At 46.9% G+C, this 25,281-nt stretch overlaps 1 protein-coding gene and 1 pseudogene across 1 annotated transcript in view; both read left to right on the top strand.

Moving 5' to 3' along the window:
* CNTNAP4 (contactin associated protein family member 4) overlaps positions 1–25,281 on the top strand; it is a 456,846-nt gene that overhangs the window by 211,758 nt on the left and 219,807 nt on the right. The gene's annotated exons all lie outside the window — the stretch shown is intronic.
* Positions 15,679–16,056, top strand: LOC132569413 (small ribosomal subunit protein eS1-like; annotated as a pseudogene).

Here is a 25,281-nt window from a genome sequence, read left to right as displayed (position 1 = left end):
TAGGCCTGTCTCTGGCAACAAGCAGATCTTGTACCATTTAGTCTCTTGGGAAGGGGCAGACTAGTGTGGGTGGAATCCTGCATGTGTGTGTTAGGAGCCAACCTCGTGGCTAATCAGAAAAAGCCTTTTCTACTTGTGCACCACAAAACTTATCTCACAGCAGCGAACCCAAAGCCTATATGTTCACTACTGGTAACTGGTAACACCTGGTAACTGAGGGGAAGGTTTATAGTTTTAAATAAAATTGGTTCTCCCCAAATCATAGGAGACTATGTGGGTCCTCTCAATTGACGGAAGTGTCCTGTCACAGGTATGTTTTAGAGGAAGTAACCTATCATGTATCTTATCCAATACTACCTCACCATCTGTCTGGCTTGTAAGAATAATATAGTGTGCTGGATTTTAGCCAAAGACTTTTCTGAGCTCAGTGGAGGATTTTAAGCGGACCTAGTCCACTGCTCTGAGCTCTGTACTTTGCTCTGGGCCCCCAGTGGGGGAATGGGTGGAATATAAATAAACTAATAATAATAATGTCAACCGGTTTTGGGGCAATGCCCCACCCAAGAAAACAATCACCAGGCGGAGACATGTTGTTCAGAGAAAACTGCTTTATTTTCCCTTCTGCAGAGAGTGGAGAGAAACAACAAGGTAGCAAGGTTGTGTTTCTCTGGCTAATTTTGGCCAAGCCGTCGCCTTTTATAGGTCCCTGAAGTCACATCCCTCTCTTGCTCTGAGGCTGTTTGCCATTGGAGCTCACAGTCTACCTTGACCGGCCGATTTAGGCTGAGGGCTTAGCCATATAAGGTAAAAGTTACAAATATCTCCGCCCAGCAACACTTCCTCTTGTCAGAACTTGTAACTTCTTTATCTATATGCTTAGGTATAATGGTACTTAGTTAGCACAACAGACTCCATATTGTGAATTTCACTAACCCTGTGATTCTGCATTTCAAACAACCACTAACCACTGAAAGGTGACAGATAACCACTCACAAACATCTGCAGATGCCCCTTTGAAATTTCCAGTTCTGACACCTCTTATAAAACCAATTTTGCCCTTGTGATTGATTGATTCTTTGTTGTGCACTCTACTCACTATTTATGCTGAATATCATAGATTTATAACAGTTTGGCTTGTTTAGTTCATGAAAAACATTTCCCCAGAAATAGGTAACTTATGCTGGCTAGAGAGATATGAAGAGCAGGAAACAAGGGAGGGTTCTAACTCTAAACTTCTGAGAAACTGCAATAGGAAATAGCCTACCCACAAACCACATCAGGAAGCTAGTGCTCAAAATAATTCAACTATCAGACAGGTGTTAAGGAGAGTGTGGGGGCTCTTTCTAAATTTTCTTTTCTATTGAATAAATGAATGTTATTTCTTCCTAACAATAATAATAGTTGGAAGGCATATTTTATAAGTCTTATCCTGTTGTCAGGGGCAAGGGGCCAGCTTGCCTGTGGCGGCAGCCTAGCACTGGCACTGCTGGCATTGCGGGAAGCACATTGCAATGTTTTGATTAGTGCAGAGAGACATCTATTGTCTGATCCTGAGCAATGTCACTTGTTGGACAATTGAAGGCAAAATTGGGATCTTTGTTTGCTTTTGCAGTAACATTTTATTGTTGTCTATGTGTGGTGATGCAGATTTCCTCTAGCTGTTGTTTCCCACATGGATTGTGTCATGCATGGACCACTTGCATTGTTTCCCTTTTGTTTGTCTCTGTCCTTGGTAAGACCGTGAGGCCTTCTATCTGTTGTTGGTATTTATGCAGTTTCTTACTTTGAATCTCTGATCCTCATGTTGTACTTGATTTCTGACTGTGTTAGAACGTTGCAAACATATGTCACCAGACCCTGTGGAAGCGGAGCAGACTTGTGGCTTATTTCCCATCTTCATTTGGCCTGTTAAACTTTTTTGTAAAACTGGAACTTTTACATGCATATGTTAACTTTCAGTTTCATTGCACTCCTCTTTCCTTGTCAAACCTCTTCTTCATATAAGTAAGCCCTTTTCAAAGAAGGATCTATTTTCAATTCTTTGTTAGTATGCAAATCCAGAAACAAACTAATACAAACTCAGACTGAATCTTCTCTGTTTTAATATATTTGATATAATCCCATCTCTAAAAACAATGGCAGCCAAGTAGTCTTTGCAGATCTTTGGAAAGTACCTGCAACCTCAATACATGCTTTTCAAAATAGCATGAGGTAAGAGCCACCATGGATACAACAAGAAGGGATGACTCAGCAGATTAATTTAGAGAAGCAGTTACCAACCAGCGGAGTTAGCAGATATTCCTGCCAATTTATAAACAATTTATACACTTTTTGCTGGTCATTGTGTTTAAGATTTTCTGTAATGTGTAAGCAGAAATGGGTCCTTCCTGTCTGCTTACCATCTTGTTCTCTGCTGTGCTTTAGTGCTAAACCTGCCTGTCTGCTAGGAATAACATTGCACCCCTAGGAGGAATAAAGAGGCTGACACAAAACTTTTGGGAAATGGGCCACTTTATTGAATTAAACACAAACTAGGCAAGGTGAACAAGAGGACGAGCCCTGGGGTCACACCTGACCCCGCCAAGTCCTACAAGGGCGAGGCACCCAACCCCCGGTCCTAGCCATGCCACTATGGCTATATCCGGGCGGCAGACCAAACATGCCCTCCCCTTACCCCCGCCCCGATCACCAGAAGGGGGGGGAGCGAACAAAGGGAGGCATGGACCCGATCCGTATTCCAGGACATTGAGCCGTAAAGCCCATCTGTCTTTCCTACGGATCGTATGCACAACAGGTGCCCAGGCCAGGGTGCTCACCAGCAAGGTCAGAATTCTTTGAAAATTCCGCGAAGTGGCCAAATTAGCTACCTAACAACCACACCACTACTGGCAGTACAAGGTAGGCGAAAAACACACCACCAAAGGCCAATTAGGTGATGTGAAAAATTCCTACCTGGCCCCTAATAAGGCGACCGGCATATTCCTGTACTGCTGCAGGGTGGGCGGGCGGGCAAACAACTCCGGGAACTGCGCACAGGAGGGAGGAGCCGAGGCTTCTTAAAGCCTCGGCCCCCACCCCGACAAAGTCCCCAGATGCCCGGGAAAATCGCCTCCCATCCCCCAGGGCTGCAAAGAGCGGCCCTGCGGCGCGCAGCCGCGTTGCGGCGCGGCCAGGGCGGGGCCGAATTGCACCCCTAGGAGGAATAAAGAGGCTGACACAAAACTTTTGGGAAATGGGCCACTTTATTGAATTAAACACAAACTAGGCAAGGTGAACAAGAGGACGAGCCCTGGGGTCACACCTGACCCCGCCAAGTCCTACAGGGGCGAGGCACCCAACCCCCGGTCCTAGCCATGCCACTATGGCTATATCCGGGCGGCAGACCAAACATGCCCTCCCCTTACCCCCGCCCCGATCACCAGAAGGGGGGGGAGCGAACAAAGGGAGGCATGGACCCGATCCGTATTCCAGGACATTGAGCCGTAAAGCCCATCTGTCTTTCCTACGGATCGTATGCACAACAGGTGCCCAGGCCAGGGTGCTCACCAGCAAGGTCAGAATTCTTTGAAAATTCCGCCACCGCAATGCCAAGCCTCTGCTTAGGCATTCGTGCCCCCCGGGAGGCCTAAAGCCTCCCGAAGACCTTGCCGTAACTCAAGCAGAAAGGCCCGATTTCCCTCATCGGACAGATGTACGCCATCTGGCCGATAAAGCTCCGCCCTGTAAACGCTAATACCAGGATGCGGTAGGAAGGTACCCAGACCTCCTTCGAGGGCCAACCTCAGGGCCCGATTGGCCTTTTTCCTGGCCCGCTCAATCCCCGCAGGATTCCAAGCGGCACGCCAGTTCCTGCAAGGCAAAATTGCAGACCAAATGATTCGGACCCCAGGCCATCTCCTCACAATGACCCGCAGGTCCGCAATCGCCTGCAAGGAAAGGGCCTTCCCCTGTAAGAGGCCCAAGTCATTCCCACCAAGATGAATGACCACAACATTGGGCGGGGGACCAGGCCTATTAACAAACAACAACGGTAACAGCCCAGACCATCTGAGCCCTCGGCGCCCAAGCCAGTCGATCATAGCCTACTCGCTCAGCCCAAGTTGAGACCCGAGTGGCGAACTTCGCGCAAAGTGGGTCGCCCAGAAAATCATGCTGTGACCGCATATGAGGATCCTCAGCCTCCCATGACGAGTCACAGCACCTGAAACAAAAGAACATAGTTAGAACAGACCAGAAACTTCCCCCTCAGGAGAGCAACAACGGGCGAACATAGGAACGATAGGCGGAGGACCTCCACCGCCCTACCCTCTGGATGGCGGGTCCAGGGTAACCCATGGCAGCGGCCGTCGACGCCGCCCCAATCCTGAAGGAATGGGTGCCAAACCTAAAACCGCCCAGTCCTAACCTGGCCAGGGCCCGGGAAGTGACCGCCCAGAACTGGTACTTCGTCAACGGGGCCCCGCACTCGTGCTGGAAAAAGGGGCCCCGGGCAGTTCCACGGGCTTGAACGTACTCCCGCAGGGCCTGAACCGGACAAAGCCCGGGTTCCGAACACGGGCCGAGCCTGATTGTCGTGCCCTTCTGAAGCTGGTCCGTTTTGGACCGGCGGACTCGAAGTAGAACCTGCTCCCCTTTAAAAGACACGTCACCGCTCTGCAAGGCGGTGTCCCTAGTATCCCGTCGGGAAGCCTGAACTAGCTCGCTCACCCGTAGGGCACCAAAGAAGGCCGCGAGCGCAGCAGCATGAAATAAGGTAACTTCATAGCCGGAACTACAGACCGCCGGCCAAACACTGCCCAGGCCTCGCAGAATAGTGGGGGATATGGGCTGTCTAGTGTCTGCACCTGACGCTTGCTCCCTGGACCAACCCTCCAACATCTTCCTAATTCTGAAGTCGTCACCTGTGGCCGGGAAGCCCTGGGCTTTACTAAGGAACGCCAGGGCCGCCAACTGCCCTCTGATAGTCTTAACTTTCATACCTTTGGACTTCTGCAATACACAAAACTGCATCAGGTGGGCAACCGGGATGGGCCATACCTCTCCCGACCCCGAGGCTTGACGGAATGCCTTAAACTGCGCCGCTGCACGTTCGTAAGCCCTTCGCGTGCTTCGGGCCAGGGCTAAAAGGATTGCCCTCCCGGCCTCGGCCTGCCAAGCTGCCAGAGAAGGGGGGGCATCTGTGTCGGGCGGCAATCTGCCTCCGGGGCGAGAAAGCGGAACCGGTCCATCTGTCGACGAGACAGGGCGTCCGCTACCCTGTTATTCACACCCGGCACATGCTTGGCTACAAACACAACGTTTAGCTGGAGACAGCGCAATACAAAAGCCCGGACCAGCGACATTACAGGCTTGGACTTTGAAGTCAGTGCATTGACCACGTGAACCACCGACAGGTTGTCGCACCAAAAATGTACGACCCTGTTGGCCAACTGTTCACCCCAAAGAAAAACCGCCACCACAATCGGAAAGAACTCCAAGAAGGTCAAATTTCTGCAAATCTCGGAGGACCGCCAATCCGTTGGCCAGGGCTCCGCACACCAATGCCCTCTAAAGAAGACACCGAAACCGGAGGCACCGGCGGCGTCAGATGAAATCTGAAGGTCGGCCTCGACCTTGAGGTCCTCCCTCCAAAAGGACACCCCATTGTATGCGTCAAGAAACCGCTCCCAAACCTCCAGGTTTCTGCGCATGCTCTCGGTTATCCTGGCCCTGTGGTGGGGGAGGCGCAAATGCGCCATGGCATCGCACAGCCGGCGGACAAAAGCCCTGCCTGGGGCGACGACACGGCAAGCGAAATTTAAGTGACCCACGAGCTGCTGCAGTTCGAGGAGAGACACTTTACGCATCGCCTTCAATGCATCTAGCCTAGCCTTGAGCTGGTGAATTTTATCGTCAGGCAAACGGGATGTTTGCAGGTCAGTGTCCAACTCGATGCCCAGATACGTGATACGGGTTGCAGGGCCCTCGGTTTTTTCGTGGGCGAGAGGGACACCCAACTCCCCCATTAACCTGGAAAATAGGTCAAGGAGCCCGGCGCAACGTCCCGTCCCAGGGGCGCCAGCGAACAAAAAATTGTCTAAATAGTGCACCACCTCACGGCGGCCCGACCTGTGCTTGACCAGCCACTCCAGAAAGGAGCTGAAACGTTCAAAGGCTGCACAAGACACCGAGCACCCCATGGGCAGAGCTCTGTCAACGTAGAAACTACCCTCGAAGTGGAAACCCAACAACTCAAAATCGTCCGGGTGGACCGGCAACAGGCGGAATGCCAACTTAATGTCGCATTTTGCCATTTCCGCTCCGGGCCCGCAATCCCGGACAACCCTAACTGCCTGATCAAAAGTCGTGTAACGAACTGAACAAAGGTGATCAGGAATGCCGTCATTGACCGATCCCCCTGCAGGGTAGGACAAATGATGGATCAACCAGAACTCCCCCGCGGCTTTTTTGGGGACCACACCCAACGGTGAAACCCTCAAATTGGGAACGGGGGGCGCTGTGAAAGGGCCAATCACCCGCCCTTCTGCGCATTCCTTTGAAATTTTTTCCCTCACCACATGTTCCAGACCAACGATGGAACGCAAATTGGAAGCCGAGCAGGGGACCCTAGGCCCCATGTACGGGATCCGAAAACCAAACATAAACCCTTTCAACAAATAACACCTATCTGCCATCCTTGGGTAATTGGCAATGAAATGCTCAAGAACCCTCAGCCGAATGGGGCTGGGGCCCTTTACCCAGTGCTTGTGCCGCGCTCCCGCCGCCGGGGCGCTTGTGCCCGCCCTTAGGCTTTGCCTTGCTGCAAGCTGAGAAGGCATGTGGACCCCCGCATAGTGGGCACTCGTGCCTGAATTTGCACGCTTTCCTGGAACAGACTCCTTGAGAGGTGTACTCCCAACACAACAGCCGGGGTTGAACCGGCTGACCCGCCGTAGGGCGGGCTGTTGGGTTGCTTGCCTGTTTATGGACCAAATGCCCACTGTCCGCCCTATCACCAAAATTTGGCTTAGCTGGGGCTATCAGTTGCAACCATAACTGTTGGTTGATTTGGTCCCAGGGTAGTAAAGGGTTGATGGCCGCTCGCATGCGAAACGTTTCGTCATACTGCAACCAGGCTGACCCCGCAAAATCGGAGTAAGCCCGGTAGATGATGTCGCAGTATTGGAACAATGCAGCGGCTCTGGCCGGCTGGGCCCTGGCAATAACCCCGGCGTAGATGAGGAAACCTGGAAGCCAATTGGCCCAGGTCCTATCCACCTTCCGTCTCCTGAGTTTCTCTTTCTCTTTCTCATCTAACTCCTCTTTACTCTTTTTCTCCAATTCCCTATATAGGAGACTGAACCATACCATACCATACCAAACCTTTAATGGCATAATAGATTCAGATAAAAATACACAGAATATAAAAATTTAAACATTGGAGATAAAATCAAAATAAAACCGAGCTTACAGATACATTCAAACATGGTCAGAATTAAATTTAAGGATGTCAGCCAGAAATTTTGCCACAGCCTCACTAACCACCCCCTCAGTATCACTCAATAAATAATAACAGGGTGGCAGAATAGACAAATCTGGAGAAAAAGAAAGCTTGCCAAATAAATCTTTACGGAGGTTATGGTAAAAAGAACAATCAAGCAATATATGCTGGATTGAGTCAGGGGTATTCGCTCCACAGGAGCAAAGTCTGTCGGCTAAAGGGACTCGCTGATATCTCCCTTGTAAAACTTTGGAGGGAAACGCGTTTAGTCTGGCCAACATAAATGCCCTGCGATGACTAGGAGTGGTTAGGTCTGATAGATAATTGGGCATTTGGCCACAAAAAGCATAAAGACCTAAGGAAGCTGGAGAGCAAGTATAAGGGAGAGTTGGCCGTAATTTCGTTTCCTCCAATTCCCACAGTCTCAGTTTAATACATCTGAAGATATATGACTCTTCAGAGGTAGAAAAATCATCTACCTCTAACCCCAATTGATTGAGTTTAGACAGAAGCACTGCTGTCCAGGACGAAATATATGGGTCTCTTTTCATACAATCAAGAAGGCTGTTGGGATCTGTTCTAAAATGAATTTTGAGCCAGAATTTAAACACTGCAATCCAGGCTTTTGTCTCCACCAAAGACTGACCCACTTCAGAGCAGAGAGCAAAGTAGGACACACATTTTGGCAAACCAAGAATTTGTCTAAAGAATGAGGCTTGAATGCCCTCCACTTTCCTGGTAAAAGCTGAGATCCATATAGGGATACCATAGAGGATTTGGGCAAGCGTTTTGGCTTTGAATACTTTAATAGCTGCTGGAACTAATTGGTTGCCCCTTGCAAAGAAAAACTGTTTAATTTGAGCAGCTGAACACTTAGCCAAGTTGATGGTGTTGTTACGATGTGAAACCCAGCTTAACTTGTGGTTAAAAGTGATCCCCAAGTATTTAAGATTTTTTGTTTGCTCGATTGTTGAATTGCCAATAAACCATCTCTGTGGGCCCCAGCAATTTGAAAAGACAACTACTTTAGATTTGGTATAATTGATAGTAAGTGAATTACAATTACAGTAGTCATAAAAGGCGTTCAAATACCTTTGCAGGCCCACTCTTGTACAAGAGAGGATGGTAGTGTCATCGGCATAAAGTAATAAGGGGACCGCTCGGCCTGCAAGTTTAGGCGGATGACCATTGATAGGGGTCAAAAATTGTGCCAGATCAGTTAAAAATAAATTAAAAAGGTGTGGGGCCAGCACACAACCTTGTTTTACCCCCTTTAACACTGGGATTTTACTAGTCAAGTCACCGCTAGAAGAAAATTTCACTTGGCAAAAGGTATTAGAATGAAGTTTCCTCAAGAGAAACAGCAAACGAGGGTCCATTCCCAGGTAACCTAGCTTGATCCATAGTTGGGCTCTATCTATTGAATCAAAAGCACCCTTCAAATCGATGAAGGCAGCATATAATTTTTTAGACCCGGTATGCATATATTTTTCAGCAAGGAAGGCCAGAGTGCAGCAGTGATCCATAGCAGATTTGCCTTTGGAAAAGCCAATCTGTTCAGGACCTATGATGTTGCCTAGGCGCATCCAGTCAGTTAATCGGAGTTCTAAATGTTTTGCATACAATTTGCCCACTATAGATAATAAACTAATGGGGCGGAAGTTTTCTGGTAACTCCAACCCCCCCTTTTTGTATATTGGGATAATTATAGAGTCAAGCCAAGAGTCAGGGATGGAGCCATGCAGATCGATAAAAGAGAACAATTTTGCAAGGGGCAAGAGCCACCAATCGGCAAACTTTGTGAGTACCTCAGCGGGAAGGCCATCAGGGCCAGGTGCTTTACCCGCTTTTAAATCCTTCAATAACTCACTGATTTCCTCTAGAGTTACTGGAGGCCAGACCGGCATATCAGTAACTGAGGGGTTTGCTAAGATAGGAGGGGATACACATGGGGCAGCAAAAATGTTAGAGAAGTAATCAACCCATGTTTGCTCAGAGATATTTGGGTCAGTAACAGAATTGTTTTTTAGATTACCTGAAATGATTCTCCAGAAGGCCTTATTATCGTTAGATTTTATCGAGTGGTAAAGTTGGTCCCATTTATTCTGAAAGAAAGCTTTCTTTTTGGATGTAGTAAGCTCCAGGTAGGCTGTCTTGTAAGCAATGTAGGCCTTAATTTTTGATTGGTCTTTGGAGTGACAAGCCTCTTTAAAATGAGCTCTCAGTTTCTTGTTTCCAAGCTAAACAATCTGTATCGAACCAGCTGGAGAAACTAGACCTAGACAAGATCACCGGTTTAGCTTTGGCACTACAATAATCAATTAATAATGAAAATCCTGAAAGGATTGAATCATCTGAATTGGAATTTATGATTGAATCCCTTAATCTGCATAGCGCTTCAGAGCCAAAGAGGGAAGAAAACTCCCTTTCTAGGGCCGGGGACCACTTGATTTTTTTTAGAACATTCTCAGGGGCCTTCATGGATTGGGAAGGTGATACCATATTAACCTCCAGATCCAATCGTAGGGATAGAGTTAGGGGCAGGTGGTCACTTTCTGTGCGCGGATCGATGTAAAAGTTATCGATAGATGACAGAAGGTTGGGTGAGCCCACACAAAAATCTATCACACTGCAACCCCTTGTGGAAAAAAAAGTAAAGTCATTTGCAGCTGGAAATTTGGAGAGACCATTAAATATTATAACATTGTGCGCTATGCAGAATTCAATTAATCTAAGACCCGCCTTATTGGTTAAAGTATCTTTAGAACAACGGGGTAAACATAGTTGTAGTGGAGGGGATTCAACCGCTTCAAAGCCAAAATGAGAGATCCATTTCTGATTGTTACTGCCTATCCGAGCATTAAAATCACCAAAAATCATGAGCTGAGCAGTATGGAATTTCCTAGACAAAGACGTCACAAAGTCAGAAAATTTCTCCCAGACAGCATCAAACTCCAGCTCGCCATTAGAAGGGGCTAAATAAACATTAATCATGATTAGGGTCAGTGCTGGGGAGGACAGCAATAAAGCCTGGGCAATAGGAGACTGAAGACGTCAATGTACTCCCCCCTCAGGATCTTGTCCCTCGTAGCCGGGGTCAAATGATCACCCAGTGGCATTGCTGGATCCCCGAACGGGATGGATAAAAATGGCACAGACCCATAAGGATTCTGCTGGTATCCCCAAGGAGCACAAGGCACAGCAGGCCATTCATACGGATAAGCTCCGTGCACGTAGCCCCCCCACGGTAAAACTCCTGCGGCCGGCATGGGTGCGGCAGACCCAGCGGTAGCTGGCGCCCCGACAGCCGCACATGGATATTGGCCCCAAGCCACCGGAGGGAACAAGGCGCGCCCCGGCGGGGCGCCACCCCCGGCCCATGAAGGGCCAGGAACCGCTGGGGGCAACCCCTGACTGCCCTCAGGGGGGGCGGGGGCATGGCCATATACGCCAGCATGTGGTGAGGCAGCCTGGCACAAAACCCCCCAAGGCCAGTGTGTTTGCTGTGGAGGCATTGCAGCCCTACCTTCCTCTGTAGTGGGGTTCACTGCCACGGCCAGGGGTGTCCCCGCCGGTTGTTGGTCGTCCGCCTCTCCGTGGCCCCGTCCGTCTCCACCCGACTCAGCAGCTTGGCCTAAGTCAGGATCCTGCGGAGGCTCTAAACGTGGCCCGGCGACCATGTTTTCCTGCAGAAAAGAAAGCCTAGCAAGCAATTCACGCTCAAAGGTAAGCGTCCCAGATCTTCCTGTGGCGCTATGGCGCCCAGGCCAAACAGCCTGAGAACCAGACGCCATTTGCTCTTCCTCCATAACATGAACCCTATCCAAAATAGCCTGGCGTATCACAGAACTATCAAGGTCCTCGGCAGGAGGATCAGTATTCCTCCTTTTAGCAGCGGCCTTGGCCGGCTGCTTGCCCTTGGAAGGGCCCTGCCCCTTCTTGGGTGCCATATCCAGAACCAGCAGCAAGACCTATACCGTCGTTGCACAAAAGGCAGGAGTGCAATTATCAACTCCCCACTCAAAAGCTACACAGTAAAAGCTGCAGGAGGCGTAGCAGACCAAGAAAGAGAAGGGGGGGGTGATGACTTCCACCCACCCAACAGAGTAGCCAGGAACCTATAACCGCAAATTGCCAGTGGAACGTCTGCCCTGGAGGCCCAGGATCCACAGGCCACTCTGTACAGCCTCACAAAGACGGAGGCTGCACTCTCAGCAACAGCTCACCGGCCTGCACCCAAGCCGAGGCAAGGATGACTAACCCCTGGCTGGCAGGCGGGGGGGGGGGGGCAGCAAAAAAAAAAAAAACAGCCCACTCACGTTGCTAAACAGCCCACTCTCCGGCTGCGCCACCAAAACCCCCTCCCGGGTGCCCACAAGGGGGAAAGCAGCTAACTACACGCGCTTCCTGGTCCCTAAGAGCGCTCACTGCGCCCGCTAGTCCCTGGGGCCTCCCCCCAGCCCGTTCAAACAGACCGCGCCGCAGCTGATCCTCCACGCCGGAAAACGACACCGCCAATCAGCTGATGGCTCCCGCTGCCTCCGACGCCTCCCGGACTCTTCAGGGGCCCGACGATGCTGGGCACGCAGCAGAGCCTCCGCGCCAGGAAACGACGCCGCCGATCAGCTGACGACTCCCGCTGCCTCGGACGCCTCCCGGCCTCTTCAAGGGCCCGACGTTGCTGGGCACGCTCTACCGCGAAGAGCCCAGACGAAGCCAGCAGGGTAAGGAAGTCACGACGCAGCTCCAAACCCAGGAAGTCAGGAGCACGCTCCTGCTCTGGGCAAACAACTCCGGGAACTGCGCACAGGAGGGAGGAGCCGAGGCTTCTTAAAGCCTCGGCCCCCACCCCGACAAAGTCCCCGGATGCCCGGGAAAATCGCCTCCCATCCCCCAGGGCTGCAAAGAGCGGCCCCGCGGCGCGCAGCCGCGTTGCGGCGCGGCCAGGGCAGGGCCGAATTTTGCTCTGTAGTGGATATGATCGGTATACTGGAAGTTCTGGCAGTGGTTACTTACATCTTCCTCTTCCTTCACTATGTAGCTCCTGGGAAGAGAGACAGTAATTTTAATTGTACTCTGAAAGAAGGCAGGCAGATTTTCAAACTGTTATAAAACAGAGGGGTAATGGGCTCCTCCAATAAAAGCAGAACATAATAAAAAATATACTAGTCTTTGGATGAGGCAGCAGGCATCTATCCACCTATTAGATCGGTTGGCCTCCCCCTACGCCCTTATGGCCTGCTGCATCACAGTATTGTGGGGCTATACTATCTTGCTTCATATCTTCATGCTGAACTAACCTATTGCAATTTACTGATTGCTGAAGATGATTTTATTATGATTTTATTGTGATCTTAATTTAAACTGTTTTACTCTGCTGTGAGACCCCCAAAAGGGGGAAGGGGTGGAATAGAAATAAACTAATAATAATAAAAACTAAGAATAGAACTCAATGATGAAGAATAAAGTGATATCTTCAGTAAGGCTTGAATTTTTCATATATCTTGATAATTTTATGTAAAAGCTGCTTCTTTGATACAAATTGCTACCCCACTCCCATCATTCATGAAAGAGGTTGGTGGGAGGTCTATTTTAAAACAAAATTAGACAGTGCAGTGCAGGGGAGCTAAACCCTAACCCCATCCAGTAGCTTACTGTACCAGAATCCATACAGAAAGGGAACAGAATTTTGAACGGGTTCCCCTCACCCACACATTCTTGTTTTGGTTAAAATAAGATCCTCTCGCAACATCTTCCTGCTGAAGAAAACAGAAGCAACAATTAACATTATGTTGTAGTGTCCAATCTTCAAGTGAGAGTTATTGCTACCAATTCAAATCTTTTTTTAAAAAAATCCATTTTCTTGAAAATTATCTGGTAAGAGATTGCAGTCCTTGAGAATTTCATTCCTGATAGTTGGATGGTGAACATGGAAACAAAACCTTAATACAATAAAGAATCTGAATGGATGCAATTAAAAAAAAGAATAAATATGTAGATGTTAAAAACTCAAGTGAACTGAAAACTAGTCAATTGAAATTTTCTGTCCTCACTAATGAAGGGAATATAAAACAGGGGGATCATTCACCTGAGGGTGAAATCATTGAGGGGTGTGTGCGTGTGTGTTGTATATCTTAAAAATATATCCTTGAAACCGAAATAATTTAATACAGAATTCAGACTAAAAGAAAAAATTGTGAAAATTAATTGCATGTCTCTAGGTTCTAGAATGATTAAATAAAGGATCCATATTTTAATTGCTAAAAATGTTAAAAAGCTCTTCTTTTATACTGACGTCCTTGTGGCCACATTCATGGCTATAGCCATGCTGAACTGTCATAACTGCACATTTTCACACACACCCCACACACAAAAGCTCCCTGTCTTCAGAAGATTTAGAACCTCATAATGCAGGAGAAAGAATTAGCCTTATTTTACAGTTATTCACTTGAAAGATGATGTAAATTATTTGACTTAATTCCTTATTATAAATTACCAAAAGTATCAAATCCCTGAATAAATATACTATCAAACAGAGTTCTACTTAAAATTATCTGCAGTAAAACTTAGTTCTAACGAATCCATTTCAGTCCTTAAAAACATTCACTGTCAAAGAAAGGCATTGTAAATGATGAAGGCATATGGAGAGTTTTGCCATGAGCAACATTTCACTGTTCAAGAGTCTTATGTGCTACTAAAATTTTCCTTTGATCAGGTTAGCATTTAAGTTGTATTTATTACTTTTATTACAGTAACTCAAGTAACAGACCAGAGAATATCCTCTCTCTTTTTTCCCCCCAGTTGTGATCTCAGATAAACTAAGACAAACATTATTAAACTCTGGAACTTGCAAGGGATAAAAAAGAACATTATAAGAACAGAAATTTAAACAATGAATAATGTGGGCAGCAGCACCTTATGAAGAAAGTTTAAATGCAGTGTTGCAAGCCACAACTTGCATTGCTGCAGCAAGACTATAATTTTATTCTTTCCCTAGGGAGCAGACATAGCTGGCTCTGTCCAGGGTTGCCCTGTCCAGGGACAATGGCTATACTTTTAACTGCTCCAAGGTATGACATATGGTTAATCTTTTCCCATCACATTTCATCACTAGTTTCCTTTTCTGCCAATTAATTGCAAAAGAAGTCTGAAGATAGGAGTCAATAGCTGGGGCATGGGTGGGTGTATGAAATGACTATATCCTTACAGTGCATTGGAACATTTGAAGTTCAGTTTATTTAGGTTTAATAGCCCATAAGCCATACACCATAAAATTTTAAGAACTTAAAAACATTGTAAAACAAAAACTTGCTATGTCTACAATGCGATTTTGGCTGAGGCTGCTCGAAGGTAGTCAATCTTACAGTATCAGGAAAAGATGAATATTTCAACAGATATTTTTAAAGGAATCTTTCTCTTGCTGTTTAATGTTTTGAATAGCAGAAGAAAATATGAGATGATGAGTTGAGTTCTGTTATAACTGGGCAGTTATAATAGTGCTGGTCCAGGGATATTTTGAGAAAACACTCCATCTGGGCTGTTGAAAACCACCTCGGTTTTGCAATTGTCAAGATCAGGGCTTTTTTTGTAGCAGGAACTCCTTTGCATATTAGACCACACAACTCTGATATAGCCAGTCCTCCAAGAGCTTACAGTAGGCCCTGTAATAAGAGCCCTGTAAGCTCTTGGAGGATTGGCTACATCATGGTGGTGTGGCCTAATATGCAAAGGAGTTCCTGCTACAAAAAAAGCCCTGGTCAACATGTTTAAGCTAAGAGATGGATCAAATGTGGCGGAATATTTAACTTGTAGATGAAATGGAGAGCATTTTCACGTAGCATTCTAATCTCATCTGAACAGTTTGTCTTTTGTCTTCTAATCTCATCTGAACAGTTTGTCTCTTTTTTTTGTTAGGTTCTCTGTCTTTTCTAAGCCCAGCTGGCTTGTTTTCGCATCATTTCATTTAGACCAGCAGCTTTCATGTGCAGCTAATATGGTAAAGGTGGGGGATTTCCAGTGTTTGACAGTCGATATTTATAACTGACTATGGCCTTCCAGATCAGATTGAAATTTTTGGGAGGCCTAGCTCAAGCTATGATTGCAGAGGCAATGCATGATGGTAAAGTTAATATTTTATGGAAAAAGACGTTGCAATTTTTAGGTTGCTCTGTTGGCTCTTTGGTTCCTGGCACGGCCATATGGTAGTTGGAAGGAACAAGCACCTCATGAATGGAGGCAAGAAAGGCGCTAAGAAAAAAAGTGATTGATCCCTTTTCAAAGAAGGACTGGTATGATGTCAAGGTACCAACAATGTTCAATATTCAAAACATTGGCAAGACAATGGTCACCAGAACCCAGGGAACAAAAATTGCCTCTAATGGACTTACAGGCAATGTATTTGAAGTAAGTGTCACTAACTTATAGAATGATGAAGCTGCCTTCTGCAAATTCAAACTGATCACAGAGGAAGAAAAAACTGTGTGACAAATTTCCATGGTGTGGATCTCACACATGACAAAATGTGTTCAGTGGTCAAAAAGTGGCAGACAATGACTGAAGCCCATGTTGATGTTAAAATTACTTTTTATCTTCTATGCCTTTTCTGCATTGTATCTTCTATGCCTTTTCTGCATTGGCTTCACCAAGCATAGAAACAACCAAATATGAAGGATTTCCTATGCCCAGCATCAGCAGATATCCCAAATTTGGAAGAAAATAGTAGAAATCATGGCATGAGTAGAAATAAATGAGTTGAAATAAGTTGTCAGTAAGCTGATCCCTGACAGCACTGGTAAAGACATAGAGAAAGCATGTCAGTGAATCTATTTCCTTTGTGATTCTGTGTTTGGAAAGTCAAGATGCTTAAGAAGCTCAAGTTTGAATTGGACAAGCTAATGGAGCTGCATGGTGAAGGTGATGCTGGCAAGCCCTCAGAAGATGAAACTGGTGAAAAGGTAGAACAAGCAAATGGACTCCTTTGCAAGAGTATATCTAAAGCTGGATATAAAAAAAATAAAAATATTTAATTTTTTTTAAATGTTGCTCTTTTGGACCTAAAAACCAGATTTGGGAGCCATGCAGTTTGCATGATGGTATTAAGGTCTTGTATGCTTTCAAGAGCGCTGGCACATATTGAGCTTCTTGGATGTAGAAGAACTTCTTCCAGGCTAGTAGGGCTAGGTCAGTCTTCCATTCAAGATATTGAATGTGCTTGGAACATGATAGGTTTGGCTGGAATGCAATTTCCTGGGTATCTGAATTCATCAACTTGTAATTTGTTTGTTCCAATTTTCCATCTTTTGTTAGATCTTCTTGTTGATTTTGTAAAACCATAATTTTGGATTTATCCTCATTTATTTCCAATAGTTTATCATTGCAATAGCAATGAATGCTTTAATGGCACATTTTAAGCCAATCCTTCTTGATATCAGGACAAGGTCATCAGCATACATTAGGGCAAATGCTGGTCGGTTTCCCACATATGGTGCATGAGTAGGCATATTTTGTAGACCTGCAACAAAGTCATATATGTATCAGTTGAATAGATGTGATGCAAGAACATATCTTTGACAAATACCTCTTTGGATAGATATAAAGTTTGATACATGTCCCTCATTTTTTAGTTTGACACACAGCGAGTTTTCAGAATAAATATTTATTATTAACTTTAACAATCATTTAGGCAGGCTTGCAGCATTTCGCTTGTGGAACATTTGAAGTGCCTTTAGACTGAGTCAGATCTTTGGTTAATATGTCTGCTTTGACTAGCATCAACTTTTTAACATTTCAGGCCCAAATCTTCCCCTAGCCTTGCTATAGCTTCTGAAACCTTATTCATTTTGTAGACACTTCTGGAATTTTTAAGCACAGATACTGGGCACTACCATAAAATGAGTTCCATAAGATATAGCACCAATTTCAAAGGGCAATTGCAAAATATTGGAAGGTTCCACACTTAGTATTATCCTATGATGGGGGGGGGGGTATTTATTTTGATTGGACACATCTTGCAGACCAGGAAAAAATGCCTCCTGAACTCTTCTAAAGAACTTAGTGCACCAGTAAGGTGAAGTAAAACAAGAATGACATTTTAGCTTTGGGAAAGATATGCTATGTTGAAAAAGCAGGAAACACCAGGAAACAGATTGATGAGCATCATGATGCTCATGGGTGCCACACTGGGGACTATTGCTTTAAAGAAATATGCTAAGAACTGAACTGAGACATTAAATTGTGCAAATCATATGCTCTACCACTGAGCTATGCCCTCCCTCTTTCACAGGCAACATCTCTGAATAAGAACATAACATCTGTATATGCTAAGAAACCCACATTCATATTTCTGCTTTTAAAAATGGCACAATGGATACTCCAGAAATATAGTGAGCAAATGATCATGGGACTTGACTGCATCCTGCCCTTACTAAGAAGCATAAGCAAAGCTTTTCTGAAGTGAAATAAGGATGTTCATTTACAAGTTTCCCTGAGAGGCCCAGAAAGTTCTTGGCCTGAAGAGGAAATGGTAAAATGTTGAACCAGGATTCAAGAGAGGGTATCTAGATTTTACTGTACTGTTTCTTGAAATTGTTTATCATTATGCTTTTAACAATTGTCTGTAAATTTCTGTTGCTATAAATCAGTGCATATATAAACTTTTGATAAATGGATGTTTGAATATTCTTTGAAGTAAGTTTCTAAACTTTTCCAGATGATGTAAAAGAGTAAAGATAGAACACTCAGACCATTTTTGCACACAGCTTACCATGGGGTCACATTCCTGTTCTCTCCGCAGCGTCTGTTGGATTTCCCATTATCTGCGCCAAAGTTACAGGAAGTGCTGCGGCTTTTGCACAGCAAACGTAAACTGCTAAATCCCAGTTTACATTTGCTATGCAAAAGCTGCAGCACTTCCTGTAACTCTGGTGCAGATAATGGGAAATCCGACAGATGCTGCGGAGAGAACAGGAATGTGACCCTGTGGTAAGCTGTGTGCAAAAATGGTCTGAGTGTTCTATCTTTACTCTTTTACATCATCTGGGAAAGTTTAGAAACTTACTTCAAAGAATATTCAAACAGATGCTGCGGAGAGAACAGGAACGTGACTGCGTGGTAAGCTGTGTGTGAAAACGGTCTCAGACTCTATGGTTGGAAATGGGTTATAAATGAAACCTATAAAGCTGTTTCATGTCAAGAATTGGAGTGCCTCAAGGATCTATCCTGGGACCTGCTTTGTTCAACACCTTTATAAATGGTTTGGATGCAAGAATAGAGGGAATGTTTATTAAATTTGCAGATTGTATTAAATCGAGAGGGATAGTAAATACTACAGAGGATGATCTTGATAGGCTGGAAAACTGGGCTGAAACCACTAAAATGAATTTTAACAGGGATAAATGCTTGTTCGTTCATTCATTCAATTTTAATATGATCAATGACCAGCACAAAGCAGAAAAATTTTTAAAAAATAAAAAAACAAAGCTAAAATACTTACAAAGTATTCAAATATTCCATTAAATAATAACAGGAAATGGGATATATAAAATAGCAATTAAAATTTGGCTTCAAATCTTAATATATCTTTGTGAACTTTAGATGCAATTGAAAAAAAAACCTTGCACAAGGACCTGTAATCCATGGGTTCACTTCCATTAGGAACTTCCTACTGACTTTAAAATTAGAAAGACTAGAATGGCCCTGAAATCTACTTATTAAGGGACTAATTAACCTTGCCTGTATCTCCTGGTAAAATTGGCATGAGAGGAGAGCATGTTCAATAGTGTTAATGGGATAAATGTAAAGTTCTGCATTTAGGTAGGAAAAATAAAATGCATACTTATAGAATAAGGGAGACTTGTCCTGGTAGTAGTATGTACGAAAAGGATTAAGATCTTAGTGGACCATATACTGAACATGAGTCATCAGTGTGATATGGTAGCTAAAAAGGCAAATGCGATTTTGGGCATAGTGTCCAGATCATGTGAAATTATGGTATTACTTTATTCTGCTTTGATTTGACCTCACCTAGACTGTGGTCATACTACAGGTTTAGAGGGATCTAATGGCACCTCTGGTTACACCATTTTATTTTGTAACAGGAAGTTTAGATCAGACATCCCACCTTAAACTGGCTTCACCATGCATTTGCCCCATGGAGGATTATTCAGATGGTTGAGGCATCTTTTCTCTCTCTTACCTTTCACCCATGCACATAACATGTATCTGAAATTCCAGCTCCATTTTGAGAGCGCCACAATTCCTCCAGCCCCTATCAGCCTCCCTTTTCTTTGCCTCTCTTCCCTGGAATATGGGGGAGGGAAAAGCGCAGATTTACGTGAGAGTAGTTCTGTTAACTTCCGTAAGAACATAAGAGAAGTCATGTTGGATCAGGCCAACGACCCATCCAGTCCAACACTCTGTGTCACACAGTGGCAAAATTTTTTATATATATACACACACACTGTGGCTAATAGCCATTGATGGACCTGTGCTCCATATTTTTATCTAAACCCCTCTTGAAGGTGGCTATACTTGTGGCCACCACCACCTCCTGTGGCAGTGAATTCCACAATTTGTACATTTACCCTTTTGTCAATCATGTTTTGTCAAACAGCAACTCTGATGCAGAAACAGGAGAGAGGGGCTTGGGGGGGGGGTTGTTGCTCAAAAACAACCCCTTCTTGGCCATGGTGATTGACAATGCCAAGGGCAATTGTGCATTTATGTGCACATCACTACCTGATCAAAAAAGAAAAAGAAAAAGGAGACATCAAAGACTAAAACTATTGGACCATCACAAGTAAAGTGATGCTCAAAATCTTACAACACTTGGGAGCAGTGACCATAATTTTATTGAGTTCATCATTTGTATAAATAGACAGTTGCCCAAAAAGACCAACACAACCACTTTTAACTTTAAAAGGGGTAACTTCTCTGAGATGAGGAGGCAAGTGAGGAGGAAACTGAAAGGAAAGGTAAATAGGGCCAAAACCCTTGGGAAAGCTTGGAGGCTATTTAAAACTACAATCATAGAAGGTCAGATAAAATATATACTGCAAGTCAGTAAAGGCACAAATAGTATAGAAAAAGACCTGCATGGTTAACAAACAAAGTAAAAGGTAAGCTGTATAAAGGTAAGAAGGATTGCTTTAAGTGGTGGAAAGCTAGTCCCAGTGAGGTTAATAAAAGGGAACACAGGCTGTGGCAAATAAAATGCAAGTCTGTGATCAGGCAGGCAAAAAGGGACTATGAGGAGAATATTGCAAAAAACATAAAGACTAACAATAAAAATGTCTTCAAATATATTAGAAGCAGAAACCCAGCCAGGGAGGCAGTGGGGCCCTTGGATGACAAAGGGGTAAAAGGATTACTGAAGGAGGATAGGGAAATGGCTGAGAAGCTGAATGCATATTTTGCCTTAGTCTTCACTGTGGAAGACGAGAAGTGTTTGCCCACTCCAGAACCACTGATTTTGGGAGGGGTGTTGAAAAACCAGAGTCAGATTGAGGTGACGAGGGAGGAGGTCCTACGACTGATAGACAATTTTAAAACTAGTAAGTCACCAGGCCCGAATGGCATACATCCAAGAGTTCTGAAAGAACTCAAAGGTGAAATTGTGGATCTCCTGACAAAAATATGTAATCTTTCATTAAAAGCTTCCTCCGTTCCAGAGGACTGGAAGGTGGCAAATGTCACCCCCATCTTTAAAAAGGGTTCCAGAGGAGATCTGGGAAATTACAGGCCAGTCAGTCTGACTTCAATACCAAAAACGTTACTGGAGACTGTTATTAAAGAGAGAATTAGTAGGCATATTGATGAACAGAAATTATTGAAGAAGACTCAGCATGGGTTCTGTAAGGGAAGATCTTGCCTCACTTGCCTCACTCTAACACGTTAGAATTCTTTGAGGGGGTGAACAAACATGTGGACAAAGGGGACCCAATAGATGTTGTTTACCTTGACTTCCAGAAAGCTTTTGATAAAGTTCCTTATTAAAGGCTCCTAAGTAAACTCAAGAGTCATGGGGTAAAAGGGCAAGTCCTTTAGTGGATCAAAAAATGGCTAATTAATAGGAAACAGAGAGTGAGTATAAATGGGCAGTTTTCTCAGTAGAGGGTGGTAAGCAGTGCTGCAGGACTCAGTACTGGGTCTGATGCTTTTTAACTTGTTCATTAATGGGAGTAAGCAGTAAAATGGCTAAGTTTGCAGATGACACTAAATTGTTCAGGGTGGTGAGAACCAGCAAGGATTGTGAGGCACTCTAAAGGGATCTGTTGAGGCTGACTGAGTGGGCATCAACATGGCAAATAAGGTTCAATGTGGCCAAGTGCAAGGTAATGCACATTGGAGCCAAAAATCCTAACTATAAATACATGTTGATGAGGTGTAAAGTGAAGGAGACTGACCAAAAGAGAGATCTTGGGGTCGTGGTAGATAACTCACTGAAAATGTTGAATCCAGAAACTGCAGCTGGTGCAGAATGCTGCTCTTGGGGGCCTCCATGTGGGAGCATATATAGCCTGGGCTACGGATACTGCACTGGCTGCCAGTGGTATACCGGATTCTCTACAAGGTACTGGTTATTACCTTTAAAGCCCTATATGGCCAAGGATGTCACGAGCTGGGGCCAGGCCAGGCGAAGTCCAGGGGCAGTCCAAGGTCTGTAACCGGTGAGCAAGAGTGTCCAAGGTGCCAAAGCCAAATCGTTGTCCAGGTATCGTAGGTCAGAGGTTCAGAAGCCGTAGTCAGGGGGTCCAGAAGTCAAGCCAAGGTCAGGAGGTCCAAAGTCAAAAGCCGAAGTGGATGCTAGGACGTCAGGTAGATGACTAGTTGCTTCCACAAAGCCTCCTCCCAAAGCCTACAGCTATATAGCCCTCTGCTGGCTGTTGCCCATTTGGGCTAATTGCTGGCTCAGAGAGGCAGCCAGGATCCTGTTGCAACTCAAGCATCCTTGCTCTTAGAAGGGCCAGAATCCTCTCAAAACTCAGGGCTCAGGGAGCGTCTTGCTTGTGAGCGTGCCGCCCTCCTCCGATCCCTGAGGTCCTGACGGAGGCGGTCACGCACACGCGCCACCCGAGAGGGCGAGGCAGGGGGGCTGGGATCTTCTCCAGCAGGAGGCAGGGGCACTGGTGCAGGTGGCAGGGGCACAGTTTCTGCTGCAGGCTCAACTTCCTCTACAGGGTCCCCAGCACCCATGACACTATCCCCCCCCCAGGGCCCCCCTCCGTCGAGGGGCCTGGGAGGTCGGGGTGGTCGTTGTGGAACCGTTGCACCAAGTCTGGGGCATGAAGATTGTCCACGGGCTCCCAAGACCGGTCTTCTGGGCCGTATCCCTCCCAGTCCACAAGGTACTGGAGGCCTCCACGATGGTACCGGGAGTCCAGGATCTGGCGCACCTCGTATTCTTCTTCATCATCCACCAACACTGGTGGTGGTGGCGGTGGAGAAGGAGGCCGAGCTGGGTCAGGGCGTGCAGCTGGAACAAGAAGGGAGCGATGGAACACGGGGTGAATGCGGAGGTGGGGTGGCAACTGGAGCCTGAAGGCGACGGGGTTTATTTGTTCTAAGACAGGGTAGGGTCCAATGAACCACGCATCCAGCTTGTGAGACCGACCAGGCCGGCGCAGGTAGCGAGTTGAGAGCCACACCTGATCCCCCGGCTGGATTGGGGGGCCTTCCTGCCTCTTCCGGTCCGCAGCTAGTTTATAGGCTTCCTTGGCCCGCTGTAGCTGCTCTCGGAGCAAGTCTTGGCTGGCGCGGAGTTCTTGCAGGTAGGCCTCAACGGCGGGGACATTCGTGGGTGGCAGGATCGCCGGGAAGAACCGAGGGTGGTACCCGTAGGTTGCAGCAAACGGGGTCATTTGGGTGGAGGAATGAACCGCGTTGTTGTATGCAAATTCCGCTAGAGGCAACAGAGTGGTCCAGTCGTCCTGCTGGTAGCAGGTGTAACAGCGGAGGTATTGCTCTAGCGTGGCATTGGTGCGCTCTGTCTGACCATCTGTCTGTGGGTGGTAAGCTGAGGACAGGTGCACTCGAGTCCCCAGGCTGGAATGGAGGGCTTGCCAGAACCGAGAGGAGAACTGGGGGCCCCGGTCTGAGATCAGGTGGGCTGGGAGTCCGTGCAGACGAAAGATGTGTTGCAGGTAGAGCTGGGCTGTCTCCTGAGCTGTGGGAAGTTTCGGGCACGGAATGAAGTGGGCCATCTTGGTAAATAGGTCGACGACCACCAAGATGCACGTCTGACCCTTGGATCGTGGAAGTTCCGTGATGAAGTCCATCGAGATGGTATCCCAGGGTCCTGAGGGTGTGGGCAAGGGCTGTAACAACCCCGAGGGTTTGGCTGGGACGTCTTTGGCCCGTCGGCAGACGTCGCAGGAGCTGACATAACGGGCAACATCGGAGCGAACTCGTGGCCACCAGAATTCCCGTGTCAGCAAGTGGGTGGTCTTATGTTGTCCAAAGTGCCCAGCGGGTAACGCGTCGTGGGTCATGCGTAGTACTTCTGCCCGCAAGGGCCCGGGCGGCACATAGAGGCGTTCGTGGTGTAGCAAGAGGCCGCCTCGAGTCGTGAACTCGCCTGTTGAGCCATCTTGGAGTGCCTGGAGGTGTTGCTGGACCCAGGGATCATTGGCCTGGCTAGCACGAATGTCCTCCACGAGTGCTGGTGAAGTGGAGGTGGCTGCAAACACTGAGGGTGGCAGGATGGGAGCAGCAGGCACGGTCTCAGTCGAAGCAGGAGCGTATTCCGGTTTCCGCGAGAGCGCATCGGCTTTCCGGTTCTGGGTATGGGGGATGTAGGTGATCTTGAAGTCAAAGCGGGAGAAGAATAGGGACCACCGGATCTGGCACTGGTTGAGACGGCGGGTGGTCTGGAGATGCTCCAAGTTCCGGTGGTCGGTGAGCACTTGGACAGGGTGGCGAGCCCCTTCAAGGTAATGTCTCCAAACCTCAAAAGCCACCTTGATCGCGAGCAACTCCCTCTCCCAGATGGTGTAGTTCCTCTCTGCCGCAGTGAGCTGGCGTGAGTAATAGGCGCAGGGCTGGAGTGGCTGGGACGGCTCCTCGCGCTGGGACAGCACTGCTCCCAGGGCCACGTTGGAGGCATCAGCTTCCACCGTAAAGGGAAGCTGGGGGTCGGGGTATCTCAGGAGTGGCCCGGTGGCGAAGCGGGTCTTCAGGGTGGAGAAAGCGTTATCGGCCTCTGGGGACCAGTGGAAAGGTTCTTTGGGGCGGAGTAGTTGAGTCAGGGGTGTTGTCAGAGATGCATAGGCTGGGATGAATTGCCGATAGTAGTTGGCAAAACCAAGGAACCGCTGCAGGTCTTTGCGATTCTGAGGGGCCTGCCAGGTCAGGACCGCTTCCACCTTTTTCGGGTCCATGAGGATTCCCTGTGGTGACACAATGTGACCAAGGAACTCGACGGAGCGCAGGTCAAAGTCGCACTTCTCCAGCTTGGCGTAGAGGCCATGGGCTCGTAGGCGCTGTAGGACCTGGCGGACGTGCTCGGCATGCTGGGCAGGATTGCGGGAGTAAATTAGAATGTCATCCAGGTATATGATCGCGAAGCGGTCGAGCAGGTCCCGGAATACATCATTCATGAACCTCTGGAAGACAGCGGGGGCGTTGGTCAATCCGAAGGGCATCACCAGGTGCTCGTACTGCCCGTATCGGGTCCCAAACGCGGTCTTCCATTCGTCTCCGGGCCGTATGCGCACCAAATTGTACGCTCCGCGGAGGTCCAGCTTGGTGTAGATTTGGGCCCCCTTTAAACGATCCAAGAGTTCAGGGATCAGTGGTAGAGGGTA

This window comes from Heteronotia binoei, chromosome 4 (genome assembly GCF_032191835.1).
Source record: "Heteronotia binoei isolate CCM8104 ecotype False Entrance Well chromosome 4, APGP_CSIRO_Hbin_v1, whole genome shotgun sequence".
NCBI classification, from domain to species: domain Eukaryota; kingdom Metazoa; phylum Chordata; class Lepidosauria; order Squamata; family Gekkonidae; genus Heteronotia; species Heteronotia binoei.
Note: the sequence above shows the minus strand (reverse complement) of the source record. Positions and strands in the feature narration are given on the sequence as shown.